Genomic DNA, 10,079 nt, shown 5'->3' with positions numbered 1-10,079 from the left:
CTTTGTACATGCCAAATACAAAGGGCACAGATACACCAGCAGAGACTATTCAAACAAAATCAATTGAGTTTTACCAGGAAGTGAAAAGAGAATAGGCCTAGTCCTATTGCCTCTATTCCCAGGTCCAGACGGACTTATCTATGAACATATAGCTTTGGTCATGACTGATCCACTAACATTAACTTGTTTTATTACTTGTTGCCACAAAAGCAAACAGGCAGCAGGCATATAGGCTTGTACAGAGCCTTAATTTCCCATTCCCTTCACTGAAGGATCCTGATCATCAATTATTCTTTTGGTCTATCTATAGTTCTTTTTCTGAAGTACGGGCCTTCATCAATCTCCACCCTGTTATCCACAAATGTATTGGTCCATACCAGATACTTCCCTTTATACTTTCAAGATTATCCATGTCACATTCATTTCTCAAGCCAGGAACCTCTATAAGAGCTACAGGCTTCTTGCAGTTCTCTTATTTCAGTATCCTGTGGGTAGTGAAGTGGGAGGGAAGGCCCTAACCCCAGTAGAAGTACTGCACTCCAAGGGGCAGGAGGGTCAAAGGAGTTGGCACTGTGCTCCTGAAATCTCAATATCTCCTGGGACAGAATTTCCCATTCGTGTTTTCACATGGGATAATGCACCTCTCTGATCTTGGACTGCGTGTGAGTATTACGATGTAAATAGAAGCTGAAAGATTTTTGGAGGACAATGGCTCCATCCCAAAGGTAAAGGTTTGGCTCAATGATGTAGTAAAGAACATAACCTGATTAAACAGATCTTGATGGCCCTGGTCAGCTATATTGTGTTTTACATTATTGATATTTATTTCTTTTTTGCATTTATGTGGAAACTCAGTTACTTTGAATGAGATATTAATCTCAGTGGCAGATGAACTATTATTTCACTGCTTATTGGCTTAGATTGGTTTTGAAATTGCTTTTTTTTCCGTACAGTGTATCTGGTATTACTAATAAACAATGCTGAGTGGTTTTCTCCACTAGCAGCTTATTATTCACTAAAGAAACCATATATTGATCTTGAAAATCCTAGTGTCAGATCGGGATTCTGCATGTCTAGCATTATTCTAATACAACATGTCATGACATTCTTTCATGCTAATATTTTCTAGGTACTAGAAGGGTGCATTATTGTTGATTATGGTATCTTATTGTTTTATTTGAATGCATTATGTTAAATATATGACAATGGCTTACATTTTTAGAAAAAATCTGCAACTATACTTCTAATTAAAAAAAAAAAAAATAATGCCAAAGTGATTTGTATGCAGTCTCTGTTTAATGCATAGTAACTGCAACCCATTTTATCTTTTTAGGATCTATGTATTCCATTCTCATGAAAACCACAAACAGTCGGAGGGGCAGGCATATGTAGAAAATACCTAGGGCTTCTGTGAACTAAGAATGTGATGTGTCATTCCAACCTTGAGGAGCAATTAATGCTGGCTTGGAAGAGAAGAAAGAAACATAACCAGCAGTATTCACTGTAGGTTCTGTCCTGCAAGGGACTGAGGTGCCTCTCTCTCTCTCTCTCTCTCTCATTCAGCAAAAGTATGCATGTCTACTTTAAGCATATGATTCCACTTCAGACGCTGGCTTTCCCTTTTTCCTCCCCTCAGAAAATTCAGCGTCTGAAGTGGAATCATATGCTTAAAGTAGAAATGCATACTTTTGACTGTCATCATTAAGTATTCTTAACCATGTAAGACTGTTCTTATTCCCTCTTTGCTAAATTCTTGGTCTCAGTGGGCACATCTACACATGCATTTACTCCAACTTAAATTTAATGGAGAGTTTTTGTGTAGGTATCTACACATGTGGGATTAGGAAGCAGATTTGCTTCCAGTTCTCTGCAGCTCTGCAATAGGGCCATGCAGCAACTGGGTGGGGGGTGGGAAAGAGATCCAGGCACTGCCTGCAGCTGCTAGTGGCTGGCAGAACCTCTTTAAAAAACTCTGGCACAGCTGATGCATCTGTAGGGCCTGTTAGGGTAGCTTGTCATATTTTATGCTTTAAAGTTGCACCTGTTTATAGTGGTGAATTACAGTATTGTTTAAAGGCTTTTTTTTATATTCAGCACAATTTAATCATTGCTTAAGTTCTGTATAGCCTCATTATTTGAACTTTTTGGTGTCTGCAATATCACCTGGCCTTGCCTCTTGCAAGCAGCTTATGACCTTGAGTTTGCTTGCATATGTTTCTTTCCTTTTCTATCACTGTAAGAAGTTTTTCTAATGCAACATAATTTGAGCTGGTAATAAAACTATTATTAACTGAGCTTGGCACTAACTGGCTGAATCAGAGGGAAATGATTGGATATGCTAATGAAAGGTGATATGGGAGAATAGACGGTGCCCAAATTAAGACACCTGAAAATGGGTAAATTTAAGTGGTATGCTCATGATGGGTCTGAACACAGGAATATGCTGACAGGATAAAGTATGGACAATATGCTGACTGGACAGAGACCAATCTGAAAGCAAGGAGTTTTCAAAGGAATCAAGTTAAAGAAAAACATAAAAGCGGGAAGCAAGAAAGTTAAGTGTTGTCATGGTCATTGTGAAGAGGTTTCCCTTGCCTCTTCAGAAAAAAGAGAGAAACAGGAAAAAGCTTACCTGAGATGCTGGAGGCAGAGCAGCTTCAGGGGACACAGCAACAGCTGGAATGCCACTTTATTAGCTGCTGGTCCATCTGGATTGGCATTTCCCCAAGCGGTGAGGCCTATTTCTGGCCCAGAGCTGGCGGGAGGTGGGGGAGAAGAGAGAGAGTGAGAGAGCTGACATGTTCACCTGCTTCCTCCTGAATGCCATTTAGAGACCCTGGGAATGAAAAAAGAGATCAGGTTACAGTCTTGGAGCTCAGAGGGGCTCAGAACAATGAGAGAGGTACATCCCATTGGAAGCATATGCCAGCTGAACTGACAGAACCGGGACTGAGTTGCAGAGGCTGCAAGCCTCAAGACTGACTGGAAGGTACTTTTTTCGTTATTCCTTTTTTTTTCCCGGTATTTAAAAAATGTTTTGATGAGATGGTACTGGTGAAGTGCTGAAGCCTAGTTGGGGATAAGATAGAAAGGTCTCAGTGCTGACCAATTTGATTAGATGGTAGCGAAGGCGGGGAATCGCCTAGCTGCAATTGAACTTCCATTCTTTTGTTAATTAACACAAGCTGTGCTTTCCATAAATGGGAGGATATCAGGTAGAGTCGAGCCCTGACTTGGGGGAACTTGGACAGAAGGAAGAAAGGAAGAAAAAGCCGGAAGGAACGATTGCATTCCAAGTCGAGTGCGAGTAAATACTTACCTGAGGTGAGTTGCTTTAAAGCTGTCATTACATTCTACAGCTTTGGGGTGCTCACATCCTCCACTGGGAGGACAGTGGTTGTTTACTTACTAGTGACACCTAGAATAGAAACTAGAATTGAAGAACAAAAGCTAAACAGGAATATTACCAAAGATGCAACATTTGCCCATCATATATTAACATATGGCTGGTGAATGGCTGGGGTGTAAAGTGAGGTTGGAGCCCCAGGAGGAAGAAGTTGGAGATTAGTATAATTAACATCATTCAGACAAAAACCTCCCAAAGATTATAAATTCCATCAAGGTGTGGCAAGAGAGAACCGGGTTACCACTGCTGGTTATTTATACAAGGTAGAAGACCTCTTTCTCATGGCACCAACTCACAGGACTGACCATAGTTCATCAGGGTCTGCAACTCTATATAGTGCTACACTGACAGTCATCATCATAAATCCAGCCTTCAACACCTGTCTGGATCATCCCAGACAATGACGCACCCTTTGCTTCAGGAACTGTGTGGCCAGCCTTTTCTGTCGAGCAAAGTAACATCTGGGATTGGGTGAGATCATTACACTAAGTGTTTTTCTCTCTCTGAATATAGAAACTGCTGAGCTAATACTTGTCATACTAATAAAGTTAGACTTTGATTTTAGGACACTGAGTTGGATTTCACATACCATTTAAGGGTTAATTGTGCTAAATGATCCCTAAGAACTATCAGGTGGACAGTGGTGCTAACAGGCCCCAATGGTGAGTGGTGGCGAGCCTAAGCCAGCATCCCTGCTTGCAACTGCTCCCCTCACATCCAGATGCTGGACCTGCAGAGCCATGAGACAGAAGCCTTCTGTGAGATTTTTGCAACATTTAAGAGTTAAGATGCTTGGCAGCAGGGGCCATGCCCAGCCTCAGATCAGGGGTTGGCCATGCACAGGTGCCCAGGGACTATGGTAAGTCAAGACAGGCAGGGGTCCAGGCAGCTACTGATTGAGCCTTCCATCCCTGCATGCTCCCCTGGGGTTGGCAGGCTGCTGGGTGCTGACTGCAGGCAACATTCCTTTCCTGCCCCATCCCTAGGGTGGGACAGGCCAGGATCCTGGCAGCACCTGCTGCTGTGGCTCCTGATCTTGCTGCCCCCTGCCCTCTCCCTGCAGACCTACTGTGCTGCTGTACTGTTACCCAGCCCATGGCACCCAGGCTAGGGGAGCATGGGGATCCTGGATAACTGGGATGGGGAGGTGTCCCAGGGCTAGCCCTCTGCACCCCTGCCAATACACCCTAAGTGTGTCCCTGTTGCATGTGGCCTAGGTGGTGCATAATGAGCTGTTTGCACAGGTTGAGGGGTGCCTGACCTACTATGCCCTGCTGCTGATGATCCTCCTGGTGCCTCAAGTGCACCTGTGCTCCTGCTTTGGGACCCTGAGCTTTGAAGGTACAGGGACAAGTTCAGGCTGTTCCACAACTTCTGTCATCATCTAGAGGGCTACCTGTGGCAGCACTACATGTCCCTGGCCCCCACAGCTGAGGAGGAAATTGCTGCTGCTATCAGTGCATTCCTCAGGGTGGGAGAGGCCTGTACCTTCCCAGCTGCAGGGGTATAGACTGTTCAATAAAGTTTGACGCTGTGTTGTGCCTCCCTGCATGCTGTGGGGGTGGAAACCTGGGGCTAAGGGACTGTGGGCAGGCAGGGTGGGGGGGAGTTGGGGTGGGTAGGGCCCTCTCCACAGTGTGGGGCTTACCATGTGGCTGGCAGATTGTCCTCCCAGTTGGTGAAGGCATGCAGCTGCAGCTGGTGTCCTCAGCCCGTGCGGCATGGGATTCAGGCACCCAGATGGAGCAGCTGTGCTGCTAGCAGCTGGTAGTGTCATGGTCAGCCATTCCTCATGATTAGTCCTGGGGCTGCACAGCTGATAAGGCAGGTGCTGGCCAGACTCCCCAAAATGCTGATGGAGGCTGAAGTTGGGGAGCTAGGCAGGAATGGGCGCTGCATGCCTGAGAGTCCCTCCTCAGGTGCCAGGCCAAGGCAGGGGCTCAGGCAGGCTGCCGGTGTTGATATAAACCACACGGTTGTGGCCTGGGCCCCGGAGTGCCAAAATATTGGTCAGCTGCTGCATAAAGGGTATGGTTTTGTGGACATGGCCAGACTGATTGATTTGTGGTCAGTCACAGCAACTGATTGTACCTTCCAAGGCCTTGGCTTTTATGCGGCACTGTCACACCAACCAGTCATGCCTTTGGTCTCACATCCCGCTCAACAAGGCTGTATAACTGTTGGTCTTGGAGCGCTTGCCCTTTTCAATAACTCCACATCACCTCAGACTGTCACAAGGTTGCCAGTCTCCTCCTGGCTCCAGTTGGGGCCTTGGTTGGAGGGCAAGGGTGTGTGCATGCATCTGGTCCTGGGCCTTAGTGTGGAGGATGAGGTCATACTGGGTCCCATATCATCTCTCTGGACCCCTGTGTGGCTGTCCCAATGTTGCCGACCCTGGGCAGCTGCCAGCAGCACCCAGCATAGGAGCACAGCATGGGACTGGCAGCTGCATGGCAGAGGCTATGCCCTGTAGCATCTGCAGGCACAGGGCAGGCTGCTGTGGGTGTGCAGCAGGCAGGTAGTGCTGGCCCTGCTGCATAAAAGATCCCTGGAACTGGCCCTGGGGGTCTAGCAGGCCTGGGTAGAGGCTGTAGCAGTCTTCAGCAGGCTGCTGGCCCCAACAGCCCCAGTGGCACTGCCCTAGCTGCTGTGCACCAGAACAGTGTCTAGCAGCACCACTGGGGTGTCACCAAGCAGGCTCAGGTATCCTGTGGCCTGCCCAGGGGAACACACATGGCCTGCAGTGCCCTTAGGCTCCCTGGTTTGTGTACCCCAGGACACAAAATGTCTGAAGGCTTTTATAGCCTTGGAGCAGCTGGTAGCCTACAGCCCTGGGGCTGGCCCAGGCCAGCCCTCTAGTGCCTGGGCAGACCCGGGGGCAAATTTTCTCTTGGGTCATGTCTACACATAATGTTACTGTGCAGAACTAATAGTGCTTAAATTTTCTACCCGCATGTGCAAGTAGCAAATTTAAGTGTGATTAAGGGTTTTTACTGTCCAATCGCACTCTTACTGTGAAGTAAACTAGGCTACTGAGCAGTAATGCATTTTGTATAGAGATACCCAGTGATATCCTATGGTAATGAGTTTCCCAGTCAAGAATTTATGCAAAGTATTACATCCGTTGTATGTTGCACAGAAGTGCTCCACAGTGGCATTGATGTAGCAGGATAGGTTTTTTATATGAGGTCCAGGGAGGATAGGGGCCTGATCCAATTCCTGTTGAAAATGATGGGGGTTCATTTCCATTCATTTCAATGGGAGGTGAATTGTGTGCATGGAGAGTGGATCCACAACTATTTGGGTCCATTGATCAAAACTTAGAGGCTGTTGTTCCTGCATTCAGTGACATTCTTATAGAACAGATAGTGATAGCTATGAAGTAACTGCTTGGGTGTTATATGGAGTTTAAAGAGGAAGGAGATGAATCTGTTCCTTCTGGGTCCTATTCTGATGTGGTACAGATTGGTACCGCTGAGCATGTGTGCCCACATGTTTTTACTGTAGGCAGGGAAGCTGAAAATTTGAGTTGCCTGTTATTAGTGGATAAGCAGCTGATTTCTGTATTTTGCACAAGGTGAGCCTATTTGCAAATCAACAGTGAGTCATTAACCATGACATTTGAGAGAGGCAATGAAGTGATGATAATAGCAGATTTACAGATATTGGTTGTACTTGGCACTCAACAGTAGAAAGCCTTCTTGCTTTAACACTAGACAATGGAAAATGTAAGCTACACTTTATTTTTTATTAAACTTCAGTTTTTCTCCCTTGCAGAGTGAAATAAATGATAGATTCTAGAATCAATGGCAAAAATATGCTAGAGGAAGGATGATTTATGAGCAACGGCTCCTGTTTATGTTTCTCTGAATAAGTCAAATATTAGCGTGATGAGCTCCCCCCCAAAAATGACCACACACAAAAAATAAGTACTGTATGTATTAACGGGGAAGAGAGAATATTACTGAGTGTTCAGAAGAACTGGACATCTGGCATGCTTCTCAGATGCTACCAATCTTAGAGTGTTCATGGTGATCTCCACTCCTTCCCATGTGAAATTAAACATTGCTCCTAGGAGGTTCCTTGGTGGCAGAAACATACTGCAGCATACTGAGTTGAGATCATTCAGCCCCAAAGGCATTTCCCAATAACACAATCTGAAACAAAGCCACTATACCAAGTGGGTTGAGAAAAAGATTAGCTGCAGTACAGCAGGATTGGTCCCCCATGTATGCCTGCCTCTTGCCCTTCTGAAAAAAAATGGAGATATTAATAATAATAGCAGTGATATTCAGCTGGATACCGTGACACTTATGAAATAATTGTTATCCTGAGATACTCTAACATAAATTGTTAGAGTGGAAAGTTTTTATGAATATTGCCACGTTCTACATGAACATTTGCTAAGAGGAGAAGTTCCTTAATATATGAAGTATTTGGAGGCAGCCCAGGTCTGAGAACAATGAACTCTTCAACTTTAAACATGAGTCTGATTTACATCTTTGCACCTTGATTTTTCCTCGGAGGGATTACATATTTACGTACTTCAATGGGCTGTTGTGGAGAATGATTAGTTGGTGTTTGTACAATGCTTTGAAGACAAAGTCCTGTTTAAGTGCTAATGAAAGAGCTAATTTTTAAAAAAGGTTTGTCCTATGCTGGAATATTGATAGATGATAATTTTAATGTATTAGCAAGGTGAAGATATGATTACTTGAGCTCATTGCTCTGAAATATTGCTCATCTACCTATTTTCACTTATGACATGATGAAATAATGATCAACAACAGTACCTGGAAGACATTTTTTCTGGATCTTGGATTAGTAAAAAGCATGATTTATTACCATAGTGAAAGAAAAGAGCAAAAAGGATACCACCAGCAACAAAAAACCCCCACTACTTGTGAGGAAATAAATTGAAGAAAGAGTGCAATCAACACAAAAGCAACCAGACCAGCATAAAACATCCTTAAAGAAATTTCAGTACAGAGCCAATAATAGAAGCTTAAGTCATACAGTTCTGGCTAAATGTCAGCTTTGATTCAAAGTGAAACAGTTGTCATAATTTATTCTGCAAAAGGATCCACCTGAGTATAATATCTGACAATAGGACTCTACAGCCATGTCCACCAGAGTGGATATTTGTTTCCCCCAGGGACAAGAACCAGAGGCACACTTTGTGCCTCTGCTACTTGTCCCCAGGCAATGCCTGTGCCATGCACCCTCTGGCACATTGCAGGTTACCCTGGGTAGGGGAGGGGAGGCTGAGGCCGGCAATTGTGCTGGCCGCAGCAACCTTACCTGGAGTCCTGGTGGCCTCCTGGGGCTGCAGCCACAGCAATCTTGCCACTCAGAGCCTGGCCAGCAGCTCGGGCACGGCTTGGGCTGGCCAGGCTCTAGTTTTGGGTGGTGCACACTGGCCCCATGTGTGCCACCCCGTTTTTTTCACTTGGCATTGGTTGACCCAAGGATCTTCCAGGGTCATGCCCCCATGCTGCTACCTAGCAGCATGGAGAACACCTGAATGTGTGGTGTGTGGCATCACAGGTGGGTCTGCAGTGCCACATACCGCACAGCCGCACTCAATGTTTTTTCCCAGTACTTTCTGGTTTGCCTGAGCAAGGAGCTTCTTGGGGCTGCGGGGAATGGGGTGAGGGCAATTGGAGGCAGGGGTCACTCACATGCCCTCCATGAGCTCCTGGCATCGCCATGAGCAGGCAGTGGGTGACAGGTGTCTCACCTCCGCTCACTGCAATAGTTCATTCCACCAGTGTCACTGGGAGGGGCAGGGGTTGGGGAGCTGTGCTCCAATCTGCCTGCAAACCATGGCATGTGGGGCTGGAGGCGGGAGGTGGCTGACACTGATCGCAGGGTCATCACAGCCTGGGCCACACTACCGCAACAGGAGGCAGCTGTAAGTTGGTCTCCCCCATTCTCCACAGACAGGTCACATCCCCTCTCCCTGCCCCCTCCCTGTGGCCAGGTGGCTGCTTCTTGGAGGCACTCAGCCCAGAGCTTGTGTCAGTGTCCTCACCACCTCAGGCTACTGATGTCTGGTCATTGTGGCCCCGGATGCATGGCCCCAGTTGTATGAGCAGAGCCTGTTGGTGTCCATGCCGCAGCCCCCTCCCTCCCTGAAATGGGGGGATTATAGCACTACCTTCCCTCAGGCTACCAGGGTCTGGTCCTGCCCCCACTCCTGCCACCAGTCAGTGAGTGAATAGGGGTGGAGGGGCTAGGGACCCCTGACAGGGACTGTTTCCCCCCTCCCCCCAGGCACACCCAGGCTGGGGTCTCTGCAGGCCAGGGTTGGGGTTTAAACCCCTTCCCAATCACACCCAGGCCTGTCCAGGCCTGGCCATGACTGTTCATTCAACTTAGTTTTCCTCCAGCCAAGGGTTTACTCTAGTGCCCCCTGGCTTCTGGTCTGAGCCATTGCAGGCAGGTGTCAAAATGGATGTCTGTCCACTTGCAAATCGGTTCAGTCTATGCAGGTTAGACTAACCTGCAAAGATTGAATACGGTGGCAATGTGCACATGCATCCCCCTGAGAGTGCTGGTGCACTCCCTGAGAGGCCCCCTGATCCCCTGACGATGCACCAGTGCTCCCACCTGCCCCTCCACCTGTTGCCTAAGCGGGGAGCACAAGTGTTGGATGAAGCACTGCAGCCAC

The sequence above is a fragment of the Alligator sinensis genome, unplaced genomic scaffold, assembly GCF_000455745.1.
Source record: "Alligator sinensis unplaced genomic scaffold, ASM45574v1 scaffold60_1, whole genome shotgun sequence".
Taxonomy (NCBI): Eukaryota; Metazoa; Chordata; order Crocodylia; family Alligatoridae; genus Alligator; species Alligator sinensis.
Note: the sequence above shows the minus strand (reverse complement) of the source record.